At 39.8% G+C, this 18,701-nt stretch overlaps 1 pseudogene; it reads right to left on the bottom strand.

Moving 5' to 3' along the window:
- Positions 1–16,858: 16,858 nt before the first annotated feature.
- On the bottom strand, positions 16,859–18,398 carry LOC129658338 (stress-induced-phosphoprotein 1-like; annotated as a pseudogene).
- Positions 18,399–18,701: the final 303 nt, after the last annotated feature.

The following is an 18,701-nucleotide window of genomic DNA, read 5'->3' as shown; positions in this document are numbered from 1 at the left end:
TTCTTTTTGAGTCTTGTTTTGGGCTCTTGTTTCTGATTTCCCCCAGAGATCTGATTTTGTCTACTTTTTGTTTTTCAAGTATTCCTCAGAATTTTTGATCCCTTTATTATTATCTAGTGCTGTTAATAATTTATTATTTTCAGAAATACATTTTTTTTCTCTTTCCTGGAGGTTGGAAGGCATAGGGAAGTTTGCCGTCTTGATCCAACTAAAGATGAAGATTTATTTTTGAGAGGAAATTAGAGTTTACAGGAAAAATCCAGCTATTTACACTAGGTGATAAGCTATCATCTTACCCATGAGTGCTGGATATTTAAATGACTTAAACAAATATTTTAGAAAATGATTTTCTAGGAAAGCATTTATACCAAGGTTGTAAAGATCACAGTTACTAAAATTATGAGATTATTTTCATATTGTATTATTATAAAGAGGCTTCCCAGTTTATATAGAATTAAAATTCTTTCATGTTAAGGCAGAGGGAAAGTTTATTTATAAAACAGAGGGACTAGCATTGTATTAAGTTTACCAAACAGGTGCTTACATAAATATTCTTACATTTTCCCGTCTACTCTAGTTAGATGTTCCATATTACTTTGCAGCTGGTTTTTCTATACTTGCTCCATGCTGAAAGTTTTAGCTGGTAACCACTCTAGAATGTAAGAAGTAGCAAGCTCTTTATTGTTAAACATACACATACACATGTCCATTTGACTCTTTATTATACTTCAAAATTTAGAATTAAAGTAGTTTAAATACTGTGGGTACAATAATAATTGACTGTTCTAGTGGGCAGAAAATCAGTAAAGATGTTTTAGTTAAACTGAACATTTCTGTCGATCAACTGTCAATCAGATTTAACAACAGCAGGATATGCATTCTTCTCAAGCTCACATGGAACATTCTCAAAGATAGACTACATTCTAGTAATTAATACAGATAAAACATAACTCAACAAATATGAATGTATAGAAATCATGCAAAGTATGTTTTTAGACCACAATGAAATTAAACTAAAAATTAATTACTGAAAGAAAGCTGGGAAATCCCCACTAAATGGAGATTAAACAACAGACTTCTGAAAAATACTGTGGGTTATAGAAGGCTCTAGAGAAATATAAATGTTCTTTTAGCAGAATAAAAAATGAAAACACAACTTGTCAAAATAGTGAAATGCAGCAAAAGCAGTGCTTAAAGGGAATTTCATAGCTTTGAATGCATATATTAGATAAGAAAGATCTATAATCAGTAATCTAAGCTTCCACCTTAAGAAACTAGACAAAGAATAGTAATATAAACCTAAAGCAAGAAGAAGAAAATAAATGATAAAAAATTAGAGCATAAATCAATGAAATTGAAAATAGGAACTTAACAGAGAAAATTAACAAAATCAAAGCTGGTTCTTTGAAAAGATAACACTGATAAACCTCTAGCTAGATAGCCAAGAAAAAAAGAAACAAGACACAAATTATTACTATCCAAAATGAAAGAGAGGCCATGACTATTACTATTAATCCCATGGACATTAAAAAGTTCTGTTTATCTGATGGAAACCTGAATGAAACACATACATTAAGTTCATACATGTATGTAAAATATAAGGTATGAAAGAATTTTCACCAAAATCTATAAAATGGTTGGGGTGGGAAGGACCGGGGATAGAGCTTGAACTTAGATTTTAGTCATCATTTTTTTTTTTCTTCTACCAAAAGATTTCTTGTGCAATTAAAAAACACTTTCCAAAGAAAAGCTGAAACCCTGGAGAACCATCTAATCAACAATACACAAGGCAAAAATAAATGTCAACCAGGTTTTAAACCAGTCCTTCATCCAATATTCTTCTTCATGAGATTGTCGAAATAACTAACTGTAGTCATGTGTCACAGAGGTTTGGAAAGCAAACACCGGCTGGAGGACTATGGAGCTTCTTGCCACAATATTTCTCCTGTGTGTGAGTCTGTTCCCGCAGTATCCTTCCCTTGGCTCCTTTTCCTGCAGTTTCTCTGCATGGATTTTTTTTTTCGCCTCATCCTCCTGGTAGCTACTTTCTGTCAGCCTTTCTCCCTTCCCCCTCTGGCTACCTGCCTCTCTTAACTCCTCCTTTCTGAATACTTATAACCACATTCCTGAGTTAAAAAGCAAAACTCTTCATCGTTCTTTGTTGAGGGAGGGTCAGGAGAGGAAGTATTTACATTCTTGGTTAAATTCAGGTCTTTGACTGTTGATCAGTTCTTTCCTGAAAAGGTAACAGTATTTTCTTCTTCCTGTTCACGTGCACAATCATCGTGCTTGTGGTGGTTTTGTATCTCCTTCTACATGACATACACAAGTGTTGATGGAAAACTGCCTTTATCAGTAAAGAACTGCCAGCTGGTGCCTGAGTGCTTAGACTGACTATTGCTCTTGAATTGAGTGCTGAAAACTTGATAATAAAACCCAAATCACAGAAGCATAAACACAGCTGCTTATGCCTATAAAGTAAGTGGCTTACAAGGGAAAGCATAATCAGTAGAATCCAGTGTTTAGTCAATTACATTAACAGCAGACAAATAGAAATCATATGTATTTGACAGGAGGCCATTTTAAGAAACTGTGTATTTGTATGCTGCAAATGTAATGTGACATCTTACAAGAAATGTGATCCATTATTCATGAACTTGAAGAAAATACAAAGAACTATCCCGAAAAAACAGAAAATTTAAATTCTGTTAAAAATATATGAGGGTTTTCTTATTGAAATATAGTTTATATACAATATTATTTTTTCCAGGTATGAAATATGATTCACTATTTTCAAAGGTTATACTCCATTTATAGTTATTATACTGGCTCTATTTTCTGTGTTTAAAATACATCCTTATAATTTATCTATTTTATACATAGTAGTTTATATATTAATACAAACTTAGTCCCCTGCTCTTATATTGCCCCTCTCCACTTCCTTCTCCCCATTGGTAACCACTAGTTTGCTGTCTGTGAGTCTGCTTCTTTTTTGTTGTAGTAAAAAATGTGAGGATTTTATTTCTAAAATTGATTCAGAGGTTTATTGTTTAAGTGATTATAACCAGAAATTTAATATCTCTTAAGTATGCCAGAGGTATTATTCCAGAAAACACTGTATTTGGGGGAGTGCCAAGGCTTTAAGAAACACAATCAAAATCAGAACTTGAACTGGGTTGGAGAAGGGCCATGGCAAATAGACCCAGCAGAAGGTGGGAGATGATGAAGTTTCTTCAAAGGATGATGGAAGGTAATCCGTGAAGGCAGCTGGACCATCGGGAAATCTCATTAGAGTACATGGTCAGAGGTCAAGTCAGAAAGCTAAAAAAAGGCCCATTGCTGGCTTATTGGTGGGGTTTTGGCCTTTGGGGTCAGAACACACACAAAAAAATCACTGATGAAATTGAAAAAGAATCTGGAAAGACCCCTGTACTGGGACTGGGGTACAAAGATGCTGCTACTGGAGTTGGAGATCAGGCTGGAACATGGTACCAGGACTATTTTTAGGATGTCCAGACCTAAGGTACAGTGGTGGTCATTTGTTTCTTAAATTCTACTGATTAAGGACTGTTGGGAGAGCCTGAAGTGGGGCTGAGTCTTCAAGTTCCAGGTACATTGTCATAATTACAACTTCTGTGGGGTGTGGGACTGCCAGTTGCAAATGAAATTTTACTAATCTGGTATAACTGCAGTCGTGATAAATCGTCGAAGGATAAAGGTCCAGTTTGTGAAAAATTAGTAATGGCAAATTTCACAAGGCATTTTTGAAAGGCTTCCTAGATTTCAATTATTATAGGACTGGAAGTCCTTAAGGTATCTGTTAATAAATGATAGATAATAATAAGTAAATGGATAATAATAGATAATAACAAGTGGGTAAGGTGCATGGTTGTATAATTAGCAGAGATTCCCTAAAACTGTGCATGAGTCAATTGCATTTGAAACACCTGCTGATGCTTTAAGAAACTCCCAGGCCTGCAGACAGCCTAAGGAATCAGTATCTGAGAGAAAGCCTAGAAATCTGAATTTTCTCCAAAGTGCCCAGGGAACTAAAGACAACTCTCCTTAGAGCCCTGTCAAGTTTATTACTCATAACATTTCATCTGCTCCAAACAATTTGGAAGTTTGAAGACTATTCTCACAAATAGTTTAGGCATTCCTTTCCCAATAGTATCCTATAAAAACATAAATACATCTTATTATATCACGATGTGTATATCCCGGTATATCATCTTTAGCTCAGTGCTTCCCAGAATTATCATGAATTCCAATTTAGTAAGTCTAAATTAGTGAACTCTTAATTCCAGGAAATCATCCCCTTAAAATCCTCCTATTCCTCTGCAGTTGCACTATCCACCCCTGGGGTACATCTTTCCATGGCAACAATGTCCTTGAACAATCCCAACTGTGTCTTTTTTTGATGTGTACTTTATTCTTCACTATCTTTCTGGTCATGTGGAAGTAGTTTTGGTCTGGTGTTGATGGGAAGTGAGGAGAAGCCTTAATCCACTTTATCAGAAGGCAAGGATTTTACATGCAGTCAGATTATTTTTCCAGCTACAGGTGAAGACATAGGTACTTGACTTTGCCGTCCGAGTACATTTCCTACCCCTAGCCCTCTGAGCAAGTCTCTCTGTTCAGCTGACAGCTAAAAATGTTTTCTAAGTCTGTTCAGAACCCCTGGTGATCCCAGACTCCTGCATGGGGAGTCAGAAGACTGAAGTCTTGGTTTTGCCTCCAGGACTAGCCAACTGCATGGTTTTACACAAATAGCATCATTTCTCTGGGCTTTATTTTCTTCTAGTGGTAGGATCAAGGGTTTGAATCATGATTTCATTTTCTATTTGTGTAATCTAGGGCAAATTATTGAATACCTAGGGCCTCAATCTCCTCACTTATAAAGCAGAGATAATAAAAGAGCCCACCTTAGAGTAGTTGTGGCAGTTTGCTCAGATGGTGCCTGAAAGTGAAAAGTGCAAGTGTTATTCGCTCAGTCTTGTCTGACTGTTTGCAACCCCATGGACTGTAGCCCACCAGGTTCCTCTGTCCTCCACTTTCTCCTGGAGTTTGCTCAAACTCATGTCCACTGAGTCAGTGATGCTTATCTAACCATCTCCTCCTCCACACACATACACACACACACACATTCTTTTTCAGATTCTTTTCCCTTATAGTTATTACAAAATATTAACTGTAGCTCCCTGTGCTATACAGCACATCCTTGTTGGTTATCTATATGTAGTAGTGTGTATATGTTAATCCAGGCTTCTCAGGTGACACAATGGTAAAGAATCCACCTACCAATGCAGGAGATACTGGAGGTATGAGTTTGATCCTTGGTCAGGAGGAGCCCTTGGAGAAGGAAATGACAACCCATTCCAGTATTTTTGCCGGGAAAAATCCATGGACAGATGAGTCTGGCAGGCTACAGTCCATGGGTTTGAAAAGAGTCAGACACGACTGAGCATGCACGCACACATATTAACCCCACCTACTAATTCTTCCCTCACCCCACCTCCTACATTTCCCTTTTAGCAACCATAAGTTTTATATGTCTACAAGTCTCTTTCTGTTTTATAAATAAGTTCACTTTTATCATTTTTCTAGATTCCACATATAAGCCATATCATATGATATTTGTCTTCATCCATGTTGTTGTAAATGGCATTATTTTGTTCTTTTTAATGGCTGAGTAATATTTCATTGGGCTTCCCAGGTGGCTCAGTGGTAATGAATGTACCTGAAATGCAGGAGACATAGGTTTGATCCCAGGAAGATCCCCTGGAGAAGGAAATGGCAACAAACTCCTGTATTCTTGTCTGGGAAATCCCATGGACAGAGGAGCCTGGTAGGCTACAGTCCATGGGGTCACAAAGGAGTTGGACATGATTTAAAGACTAAACAATATTTCACTGTATATATATACCACATCTTCTTTATCCGTTTATCTGTTGATGGACACTTAGGTTGCTTTCACATCTTGACTATTATAAATAGTGCGGCAGTGAACATTGGTGTACATGTATCTTCAAATATTGGTTTTCTCTGGATATATGCTCAGGATTCACTTACTAGTTTTTAAGTGAAATCAGGACTTTTTAAAACAAAATGTTTTTAGGAAGTTCCCCTGTGATCTTGTTGCAGACAACAATTTGAGACCCACTAGCTGAAGAGGTGAGGAAGAAGTGAGATAGTGGGCCAGAAACAACCAGAGAGACTGGGCGATGGCAGGGCCTTTGAGCACCAAGGCAGGACTGACTGAGCGCCATGCCCACTCTGTAGTTTTAATCCCTTCTTTTTCAGGTGGGAATTTTCCATCTTTGGTGAGATCTAGCCTGAAAACAACAATCAGAGAAAGTAATCATGTGGGAATTTCCACTTGATTCCCATAAAATGTAAACTGAGAATGGCTAAAAAAAAAAAAATTAGGACAGGTATGGCTCTTAATATTGATACCTAGTAACAGCTCAATATCCCAAGCACCAGGGCTGGTCTTCGCCCTCTTTCTGGTGTGGGTTGTCCACCACAGGTGGGAAATGCAAACTTTGATTGATGTGTGAATCCTTTAGGTTGCTTCTCACACCTGATCTGCAATCATTGTGACACGTTGACTTGGTTCATGTGGTTCAACTTCATAGGAATATTCCACATTTCCTTGAGCTCATACTGATGCTAAAGAAAAGGTTATGTTGTATTGTGAGAAAGCCAGCCAGACTGCGTGGTCTTCTGAGATGGTTCTTTATTTCTGTGCTGTAATGATTGTGGTCACTGGTTGTGACATGGTGAGTGTGTGATTAATAAAACATGCAAAGCCTAATGATCTCTGGCTGTCTAAGCTAAGAGAAGAGAATCATAGAACTGAGAAATTCACAACTCTCATTCTTGGTAACATGCTATAGAGCACCATCAGATCAGATCAGATCAGTTGCTCAGTCGTGTCCGACTCTTTGCGACTCCATGAATCGCAGCACACCAGGCCTCCCTGTCCATCACCAACTCCCGGAGTTCACCCAGACTCATGTCCATCGAGTCGGTGATGCCATCCAGCCATCTCATCCTCTGTCGTCCCCTTCTCCTCCTGCCCCCAATCCCTCCCAGCATCAGAGTCTTTTCCAATGAGTCAACTCTTTGCATGAGGTGGCCAAAGTACTGGAGTTTCAGCTTTAGCATCATTCTTTCCAAAGAAATCCCAGGGCTGATTTCCTTCAGAATGGAGTGGTTGGATCTCCTTGCAGTCCAAGGGACTCTCAAGAGTCTTCTCCAACACCACAGTTCAAAAGCATCAATTCTTCAGCGCTCAGCCTTCTTCACAGTCCAACTCTCAGAATTTGTTATTTGTGTCTCCTGTCCCCAGTGGCCACAATCGACAGTTTAGAAAACTGTGGAAAGATTATCCACAAAACCCTGAAGATAAAAAGTCCAAAGGCATAGCCTACGAAAGGTGAATAAGACTTCTACTCACATACTGATTGCTTTCTGACCAAATTCTATGTAACACAGAGCTCCAATTTAATTAAAAAAAGATAGTCTCATAGTGCGGGTCCATTTTTGGCAGTATTATGGGTAAGATATTCTGAAAAGCTGCCCTGCTGAAATGCATATAGATCCTGAACAACGAATATATAATTTAAAAATGACTGAGTTTGCAGGGAAGTAAATTCTGAAGAGCAAAAGAAAAAACTGTGAGCTGAAATCAAGGCTGTAAGTAAATAAAAGCCAGCCCGTCCTGGAGCAAAGTGTGTGGGCTCAGTAGCTGCCGCTCGTGGGCTCCAGAGCACATGGGCTTCAGTGGTTGTGGCACTTGGGCTTGGTTGCTCCTTGGCATGTGGGATCTTCCTGGTCTTCGGATGTAACCCATGTCCCCTGCATTGGCAGCCAGGTTCTTAACCACTGGACCACAAGGGAAGTCCAAGAAAGCAAATTCATGTTTGTTTGAGTGAAAGTCTGCAAACACAACAAACAGTAGTTTAGATCACATGAAATTCAGATAATGGGACTTTCCAATATTGACAGTAAAATAGCTACCTAAAGAAATACAAGATAAAATAAAAAGAGGGAGAATGCAAAAAAGAATATTGGCAAACAGAATCCAATACTACATTATGAAACTCATGTGTCATAACCACATGAGATTTATTTCCATGAATGCAGAGTTGATTTAGCTTTTTATATTTAGTAATAGATTTACCATATTAATAGTTGGAGGTGGCACATTTTTTAAAGTTTTATCGAGATATAATTAACCTGCAATAAGTAGTACATATTTTAAGTTTACAATTTAGTAAGTTTTGACATGTGTATACACTCATGAAATCAGTACCAAAGTCAGGATAATGAAGATATCCATCACCCACAAAAGTTTCCTTCTGCCATGTTGTTATCCTTTTCTCCCTTCCTTCTTGTGGGTTCCCTCCCTCAAGTAACCTCAAGTAATCCTCGTGTAACCATTGATGTATTTCCTGTCACTGCAGATGAGTTTACATTATGTGGAACTTTTTGTAAGTAGAAACACAGTGAGTGCTCTTAAGTTTCCTGGCTTCCACTCAGCATGATTATCTTAAGGTTCATTCATGTGTGTGTCAGTGATTCATTCCTATTTATTTCTGAATGTTGTTCCAGTGGTTGGTTCACTTTAGAAAATTAGTGGTAGGTCCTCTCTAGTGGAGTGGGTTTTACCTGCTGCAGGCTAACAGGCAGTGGAAGAGCAAGAAAGCTCTCCACTTGCTTCTTGAGACGTGGCTCAACAGTCTGTGTGAATTCAGAAGCACCAGTAACCCTTAAGTTTGGATCATCTCCCTGGAGTGAGTAGAGCTCGTATGGGAAGTGGTCTATGGCTCTAACTTGTCCTGGTCTGTGTTTGCAGTAAGCCAGGAAGATCTGTGCTTCTCGGTGTTTCCACTGGTGGGCATGTTGGGGGATTTTGCCACATCAGCTGGATTTTCTTCTTGATTCCTTCTGAAGAGCCAAAATGAAAAAGCTTGGTCAGTCAACTCTGGACAGATCCCCTCCCAACTTCATCATGGGAGCTCAGAAGGAAAGTAACCCAGCTTTTTTGCTGCAGATTGTATTATAGGATAGGAGGAAGGAGAGAAAAGAGTTTTGAAATGGGTCACAATGATTGGTACCCATCTACCCACTAGCATGCTTATCCTTCCTTCTATTTCTTATAAAATGTTCATTCGGGGGAGGAGGATACAGAACAGAAAGCAAGAAAAGAGTTCAGGAGAACTCACAACTCTTCAAAGCTAAAGGAGCCTGTAGGTATGCAGCAATTTCCTCAATCATCTTTTATACTGAGTCAGCCAAAAAGTTCATTTGAACTTTGCAAACATGAAAAAAACTTGATGGAACTTTTTGGTCAACCCAATACTAAGGTGCAGACAGTCCCAAACAGGCCTACAGGAAGGCAGGACCAGAGAAACTGCCACAGGGCCTCCGTAAAGACTGTAGATTTGAGAGAGGGAGTCAGAACCATCCAGAGGTGAATCCAGTGATTGGCCTGTTCTGATATTCCAGGAAGCATTGAGAAGAGCCAAGACAAACTGAGGGTCAGGACAAACTCTGAGTAGGTGTAGGGAATTACAAAGTGTGGAACAGGAGACAGGGAACTAGCATCTGACTGTTAGGAAAAGTAAGAATGACTGATAATGGAAAAAGTAAATCAATGATTTTCAGAATTGAGATGTGTATTAGCCAAGGTCATTGGCCTTGTCACCTCTTGCAACGAACTCCCTTCCAGCACTGGTTCCTGGAAACAGTTCTCAGGCTGTCTCAGGCAAACTGGCACGGCTGCTAGGGGAATGTGGTAGTGTAAGGAAAATTTACTTTCTTAGTGATATTCCCCAAAAAGCAATTATGTGCTTAAAGAAGTCTTTTTTAAAGAAGTTTTTTGAATGGTGGCTCTTCTAGTGTCTTAAAAATTATTTTATTTATATATAGAATTCCTGCTTAGGAACCAATGTAACCTATTTTTGAAAGTATAGTAGTCCTTGTTTAGCCACAGTTTTGCTTTGTATGATTTCAGTTACTCATGGTCAATCATGGTCCAAAAGTATTCAGTTCAGTTCAGTCACTCAATCATGTCCAACTTTTTGTGACGCTATGGACTGCAGCATGCCAGGCTTCCCTGTCCATCACCAAATCCCAGAGCTTGCTCAAATTCATGTTCATTCAGTTGGTGATGCCATCCAACCATCTCATCCTCTGTCAACCCCTTCTCTTCCCACCTTCAGTCTTTCCCAGCATCAGGGTCTTCTCCAGTCAGTCAGTTCTTCACATCAGGTGGCCAAAGTGTTGGAGTTTCAGCATCAGTCTTTCCAATGGATATTCGGGACTGATTTCCTTTAGGATGGACTAGTTGGATCTCTTTGCAGTCCAAGGGACTCTCAAGAGTCTTCTCCAACACCACAGTTCAAAAGCATCAATTCTTTAGTGCTCAGCTTTCTTTTAAGTCCAACTCTCACATCCATACATGACTACTGGAAAAACCATAGCTTTGACTAGACAGACCTTTGTTGGCAAAGGAATGTCTCTGCTTTTTAATATGCTGTCTAGGTTGGTCATACTTTCCTTCCAAGGAGCAAGCGTCTTTTAATTTCATGGCTGCAGTCACCATCTGCAGTGATTTGGGAGCCCCCCAAAATCAAGTCTCTCACTATTTCCATTGTTTCCCCATCTGTTTGCCATGAAGTGGTGAGACCAGATGCCATGATCTTCGTTTTCTGAATGTTGAGCTTTAAGCCAACTTTTTCACTCTCCTCTTTGATTTTCACCAAGAGGCTCTTTAGTTCCTCTTCACTTTCTGCCATAAGGTGGTGTCATCAGCGTATCTGAGGTTATTGATATTTCTCCTGGCAATCTTGATTCCAACTTGTGCTTCATTCAGCCTGGCATTTTGCATGATGTACTCTTCATGTAAGTTAAATAATCAGGGTGACAATATATAGCCTTGACATATTCCTTTCCCAATTTGGAACCAGTCTGTTGTTCCATGTCCGGTTCTGACTGTTGCTTCTTAACCTGCATAAAGATTTCTCAGAAGGAATGTCAGGTGGTCTGGTATTCCCATCTCTTTTCCATAGTTTTTAGTGATCCACACAGTTTTCAAAGGCTTTGGAGCAGTCAATAAAGCAGAAATAGATGTTTTTCTGGAACTCTCATGCTTTTCGATGATCCAGAGGATGTTAGCATTTTGATCTCTGGTTCCTCTGCTTTTTCTAAATCCAGCTTGAACATCTGGAAGTTCAAGTTTCACATACTGTTGAAGCCTGGCTTGGAGAATTTTGAGCATTACTTTGCTAGTGTGTGAGATGAGTGCTATAGCGTGTGAGATCAGTGAAAAAATATTACATGGGAAATTCCAGAAATAAACAATTCATAAATTTTAAGATGCATGCAATTCTCTCTCATCAACCTGCCCCATCCCACATGGGACGTGAATCACCCCTTTGTCTAGCATATCCTGCCCAGTAGTCATTTAGCACAATCTTGGTTATCAGATGGAGTCACAGTATTTTAGTGCTTGTGTTCAAGTAACCTTTATTTTACTTAATAACGGCTCCAATGTCCAAGAGTAGTGATGCTGGCAACTTGAATATGCCAAAGAGAAGCCAAAAAGTTCTTCCTTTAATTGAAAAGATACAAGTCTTCAACTAAAGAAAAAAAATTGTATACCAAGGTCGCAAAGACCTTTTATCTGTGATTTTGTGAAAAAGGAAAAAGGAATTCATGCTAGTTTTGTTGGTGTACCTCAAACCACATATTATAGCCATAATGCATGTTACATGCTTTGTTAAGATGGAACAGGTATTAAATTTGTACAAGATGTTTTGAAAGAAAGAGTGATCACATTCATGTAACTTTTATTACAGTGTATAATAATTGTTCTATTAACCATTATTACAGTGTAGTAATTATTCTATTAGCTATTATTATTAATCTCTTACTGTGCCTGATTTATAAGTTAAACTTTATCATAGATATATGTGTATAGGAAAAAATAGAGAGAGAGTTCAGTACTGTCTGCAGTTTCAGATATCTCCTGGGGGTCTTAGAATTTACCCCCAAGGATTAGGGGGCCTGTTGTAATAATCACTGTAATTTCAACATAACTGTAACCCCCACCCTGAGGATCTCTTTAATGCAGATAAACAGGAGCTATATCTGTAAGTAGTTACAGCAGCAATAGCAGCCAAAAATAATTTGGCTTCTGTGTATCACAGAGGCTGTTCTGAATGCTTTCCAAATGTTAATTTATTTCTCACAGCAGTTTTTTGAGGCAGGCATCATTATTCCCATTTTATAGAATGACCTGTTTGCATGTCACTGGACTAACCACACTTTCATTAGACTAACAGGTTTTTTTTAAATTGTTTACTTATTTGGTTTTTAATTTTGGCTGTGGTGGGTCTCCAGCGCTTTCTCTAGTTGTGGGGAATGTGACGCTTCACGGCAGCGCACAGGCCTCTCATTGCGTGGCTCCTCTTGCTGTGGAGCACGGGCTTCAGGTGTGTACAGGCTTCAGCAGGTGTGGCACGCGGGCTCAATAGTTGTGGTGCACAGGGGCTTAGCTGCTCCATGGCTTTTCGGATCTTCCTGGACCAGGGATTTAAAAATTTGAACTCTTTTCATCTAATGATATAAAATTAGTTATGATGATAGCCCTATTTTTTCAATCAACTTCATTAACTAGAGATGTTTGGAGGGTCATGCACTGAGAAAAGTATCTTAAGCAGAATGTACATTTAATCTCCTCTTTTGAAAAGAAGTCATTTCAACTTGCTTATGAAAGAAGTAATGTTTAATTATTCTGGACACAGAGCAGAGTGTTCGGGCGTTGTTTTTGTTTTTTAAGATAACTCTCAGTGACTTCTGGCTTCTCCATTTTGGTGACAATTTGCGCTGGTTACCTAGTGCAATTTACATTCTGTTAAGCACAGGAGATAGAATAAACAAATTACACTTTTGAATTAATTGTTCTATAAGTTGGGTAATTCTAAAAATGAAACTGGTTCTAACCAGTTTGGTTTTTAGAAAATTTGCCGCTTTAGCAGCTGTCAGACTATGAAAAGATCTCATTTTATTAACTATTATTTTATTAAGGAGAAATTAAGTATGAAATGTATGCTGAGTTATAAACAGCATAGAAATGACTTCTTGGCTAAAAAATTTACCGTACCAGTCTGACTTGGGCCCAGTTGATAGCTGGAAAGGGTCTGCTACTGCTAAGTCGCTTCAGTCGTGTCCGACTCTGTGTGGCCCCATAGACAGTAGCCCACCAGGCTCCGCCATCCCTAGGATTCTCCAGGCAAGAACACTGGAGTGGGTTGCCATTTCCTTCTCCAATGCATGAAAGTGAAAAGTGAAAGTGAAGTCACTCAGTAGTGTCCAACTCTTTGCGACCCCATGGACTGCAGCCCACCAGGCTCCTCCGTCCATGGGATTTTCCAGGCAAGAGTACTGGAGTGGGGTGCCATTGCCTTCTCCGGAAAGGGTCAAGCATTAAATCTATATCTTCCATCAATAATTTGGCATCATGTTCCATTTTATACTATAACCCATTTTCCTACATTTCTTTCCATCCACTGCTCTTGAAAGGAGGAGTGAAGAGAGGGAGATGAAGGGCTTAGTATTCCTGTGGGACAGGTCCAAACTGAAGACAGTAATGGGAGATACTAGGGGACTGGGCCTCACAGAGAATATGATGAGAAAGATTAAGTGCTTTGACAATCATGTAGTGCTGCAAAGAGCTCTTAGCAAGTGAGCTGGGCACAATCCTTCATCTTGACTTTCCCACTCTTCAGCCTTCCTTTAGAGGAGCTCCATATTGTCCTGGCTTCTGAGAGGATCCACGCTACATCCTGCTGATTGTCACATTTTTAATACCAACCCAAATCTCTCTTCTGAACTGCAATTGCATATGACCTCATTGCCTGTTCAACACCTCCAACATGAATATCTCTGGAGGCAGTGAACAAAAAAGCAAAAAAAAAAAATAAAAAATCTATCAACCTAGAACTTTTATTCTAGCCCCTACTCAAAAATCTCCCAAACACAGGGGATATGGGTGTACCTATGGCTGATTCTTATTGACGTATGACAGGAAAACACAAAATTCTGCAAAGCAATTATCCTTCAATTAAAAAAGTAAATAAAAAAATAAGAAAAAACTTTCCAAACAGAAATCATATACTTTAAACTTGTCTAAGTCATTCAGCTGCACTGGCTAAAAATCACGTCTCATTAGTTCTACATTTAAGGTATTTTTCCTCTTCAGTGCCAACCCAATTATCCAAGAAAGCCATCATTTCTCTTCTAGGCATCTATAAAAGATTCCTAATAGTCCTCCTTCATCCACTTTTGTTCTCCCCATCATCTAACCCAAATGGTTATTTTCTTTTCCAGGAGTGGTGCTTTTAAAGTGCAGGCTGGTCATAGCAGTCCCTTACTTACAAATATTTCAAATACAATTTGAATAAAATTCAGAGCCTACCAGACTCAGCATGACCTGGCCCCAGCTTCCTCTGTAGCTTTCTCCCCTTTATGCTCTAAGTTCCAGACACAGTGACATTCTGTGAGTTCCTAACTATGCCAAAATCCTTTGCACTCTAGTGACACACGCCTTCCCTTTGTCTCTGTTAACTCCAAATTATTATCAGATCTCAGGTTAAGCATCATTTTTTGCTAGTCTACAATTCCTGCCGACTACTTGTCCCTTTATATGTACATTTGTAGCATTTTTTTCATATGCTTGCCAGCATTGTAATTACTTGTGTGATGATCTGTTTAATGTCTATCTTTACCATTAGGCTGTAGCTCCATTAAGGTAGGAACTTTATCCATCTTTTCCACCACAGAATTTCCAGTGATAATCACAGTGGGATAGTAGGCACTCATTGAATATGTGTTGTATTTATTCAATGCAAGGAAAGGCTTCTATAAGCCAGTATTATAACACTAATAAGAGGTTATTGTGGGAAAGGAAGGAATTGTACTAGAGTAATTATAAAAACTAATTTAAATAAAATTTTTATTTTCCAGATAAGAATAGTGAATAAATACAAAATGCTGCAGGGGAAAATGAGTGTTGATAGTGCATAACCAATAGGAACACGACAGACATTGTAGCAGCCCCAGCCTGGATAGAATGAGAAGGGAAATGTCATGAAGGATGAGAAGTGACTTTTGTATTTATGAAAGGAACTGCAGACCGCATAGTGATTATAGGGACCTTCCTGCACCAGGTATTTTGGAAACTATGATCTGCATTCAGATATTCAGATGTGGTGGAACACAGTTGTTTAGGAGAATCCCAGGGATGGCAGAGCCTGGTGGGCTGCCATCTATGGGGTCGCACAGAGTCGGACATGACTGAAGCGACTTAGCAGCCGCAGCAGCAGCAGAGAGTAGTATAAAATACTTGACTGGGGAGGGTAGGACTCTAGGCAGCTGATATGTGGAAAAGGCAGAAAACACTGAATAGTTTGGCCGCAGGTAGATGCCCGTGAAGATTTTTCAACCCAGTTTAGAGTGCATAAATATTTCATAAACTGAAAAGCTTTAAGTTTGAGCATGGTCCTGTACTGGTAGAACATGATTGTCTCTTGCACAGATCTCCTGTTGACTTCAGATTTCAAGAGAATCATTACTTGCTGTGCAGTAATGATTTCATGATCAGAAAATTATGTCTCAAGGCTTAGAATCTTTTAAATTATTCAAAAATCTTCTGAAAGTTTTCTTTTTCAGCTTCAAAGACATGGTTTATTTTGTTTTGGGGATGAGAACATGTGTCTATAATTCTGAGAGCTTGTTCTTTTATGAAAATAAATCAAGATAAATAGGTTATACATTTGGGAACATGGGAAGAATGTTTCCTGTGTTTTAATCCCAAAATGTTGAGTAAAACATTCAGAGTCTGCTCATTGCCAAATATTACATCAGTAGACCATGAAAGCTCTACTAACATGGAGCTCTTAGGTCAACATTAAAAACAGTTGTGAAGTTTTAAGTTGCTTTTGTTAAGCAGTTGGTTTTTTTTTTTCCCCCAAAGACAACCTTGATAATAATGCACCTTCTTTCATTAATTAAGCTATGATAAGATCTGAATAGACTTCTGGTTTCCTATTTCCTGTAAAAGACCTAAGCTTGAACAAAGATATATTTTGTCTTTCTCTTGTCTGGTATTAACAATAAACAGAACGACTTTTTCTTTCCTGCTTTTTTTTAAAAAAAATGTGTAACCAGGCCTGACTGGCTGGTTCTGTTGGTGAAGGGGTCATAGAGTTTATAGTGTGAAAACAGTTGGGACCTGAGGTTGGAAAGAACAGCCTCCCCCTTTGCCTGGCAGGTGGTTTTGATGGTAAAAGAATCTGCCTGCAATGCAGAAGACCCAGGTTTGATCCCTGGGTTGGGAAGATCCCTTGGAGAAGGGAATGGCTACCCACTCCAGTATTCTTGCTGAAGAACTCCTTGGACAGAGGAACCTGGTGGGCTATAGTCCATGGGGTTGCAGAGTCAAGGACACAACTGAGTGGCTAACGCTTTCACTCCCTGCCCACCGCCACCCCCCAACCCTACCAATCACCAACTATGGCAGAGCAGCTTGGACAGTGACTGAGGAGCAGGGGTGGGAGACATGAAATCTGGGGGCAGCAAGAGAGACAGTGTTAGTGCAAGAAGGGCTGAGAGGCTACACGAATAACTGGAGTACAAATCTCTGTCTTCCACATTGGTCTCTATAAACATAGAGAGATAAGTTTTTCTCCTTTCCCTGTCTGTCCCTTCTGCTCCATGCTGCTTGCCACAGTTCTGGCTCCTTTTTCTCTGTGAGGGTGAAGGGAAGGAGATGATGAGTGAGTCATCACCCGATTGCAATCAGACCCACCTCCATAAGCTTCTGGAGCTTCCACATTATTGCAGGATTCTTTAAGTGTCTGCTGAGTGCCAGGGTTCTTCAGCATCTGTTCCAAGATAAGCCACGTGGCCAGGTCACTCATCTATTGCACCTTGGCCATGGCCTATCTCTTCACTTCTTCAAGGCTGTTGTGTTGGTGGTTCTGTAACACCGTGTAGCCATGGTGACTGTCAGCTACCTGCTTACAGTTGGAGTCCAGGTCTAGTGCCTTATAGTGGACATCCATGGCTTTTGTATAGTCCTTTGTTGATTTTTAGGGAAGCTGCTTTCCATGGATAACCCTTGGTGAGAGTCAGTTCTAACTGGATATATTTCTCACAGTCCTTGTGTGCAGCTGAAACTCCAGGAGTTCGATGGAGCAGGCAGCTCACTTGCTGTACAATTTGGTGTCTCTCAGATTCCCATTTGATGGTTTCTGGCCTGGGGATAGTCCCCTTTCTGCATATATTCATTACCTTTGTTCTGGGTTTATGCAGTCCAGGGTTTGGTGCTCTGCCAGAGACTTGTAGAAATGGACGGCATACTTTCCTTCCATGGAGTAGGCTCTTCCAATTTGAGTATAAGGTTTGGCAATCTGTTGCTGATACTCTTCTCACTTGTTTAGCTGCTCTTCAAAGGCCTTCTCACAAATCTCCTGACTTTCACTCTGGTCATCCTTTATGAAGTACCTGGCTCCTTGATTGGTCATGTGAGTCATGTTGGTGGGGTCTTGGTGTTGGCTCTGTCGTACTATTTAAGGCTGAGTCAAAGTTTTTTTTTTTTTTTCTTTCTCTTACAGGCATCCTTCCCCAACTCTTTTTCCTCCAGTGCCTGCTTCTTATTCTCTGGAAGATTTTCTTCCATTGGCTCTGGCTTGGTCTCCTTTTTGGGAGAAGATGGTGGTGGTGGAGATGTCTCAGCTTCTTTCTCCTCATCCATACTGCCCAGATCACCTTGGAGGAGACACTGAGGGTAGTCATGACCTACGGATCTTGCAGTTTTAGCCCGGGTCAGACGGCCTGTTGTGTGTTGCCCTATCAGTTCCTGGTAGGTAGGATCCATGAGCAGTGTCCTTGTCCTGGAATCACTATCCAACTTCTGGTATAGATCAGACATGATGAAAGGATTCTTGAATTTCCTCTCTGCTGACCAGGGCTCCATATTCTGTAAACCATCTTTGAGCTGAGGATTGAGGATTACTTGCTTCATGTTTAAACTCTTGTCATAGGTTTGAGTGGTGATTTTTGAATGAGTTTAAAAACTCAAGAGCTACAGCTTTTGGGGAATAGAGCCCTTGCCCCAGTCAGGTTTTAAGTCAACAGTTTTGTCACCATCCTTGTAGCCTTCTGATGATCACCTTTCTTGGTGAAGGACACGGAGCGATTGCTGGAGAGCATACGTCTGGGGACCTAACTCACTGTTTGAGGGCAGCACTGTGGTGCATCATCCTTGTTGCCAGCACTCAGGGCCTCGTCACCTTTGGCTTTAGCTCATTTATTTTCTCCATAGCCTGGCCTCGCCAAACCCATTCAGTAGGTTTGATCTGCTCTTGTTCTCAGCCTAGAACTTTTAAAAAGATAGTTCCCAGATACTCTGGAAAACAGTTTGGCAGTTTCTTAAACTAAACATGCAACTGCTATAACACCCAGCTGTTATACTCTTGGGTGTTTATCCCAGAAAAAATAAAAACTTGTCCTCAAGTAAAAACATGTAAATGAATGTCTATGACAGCTTTATTTGAAATAGCCAACAACTAAAAACAGATCAAACTTTCCTCAGTGGGCGAATGACTAAAGAAACTGGAATTCAT

Source organism: Bubalus kerabau, chromosome 8, assembly GCF_029407905.1.
Source record: "Bubalus kerabau isolate K-KA32 ecotype Philippines breed swamp buffalo chromosome 8, PCC_UOA_SB_1v2, whole genome shotgun sequence".
NCBI lineage: Eukaryota > Metazoa > Chordata > Mammalia > Artiodactyla > Bovidae > Bubalus > Bubalus kerabau.
Note: the sequence above shows the minus strand (reverse complement) of the source record. Positions and strands in the feature narration are given on the sequence as shown.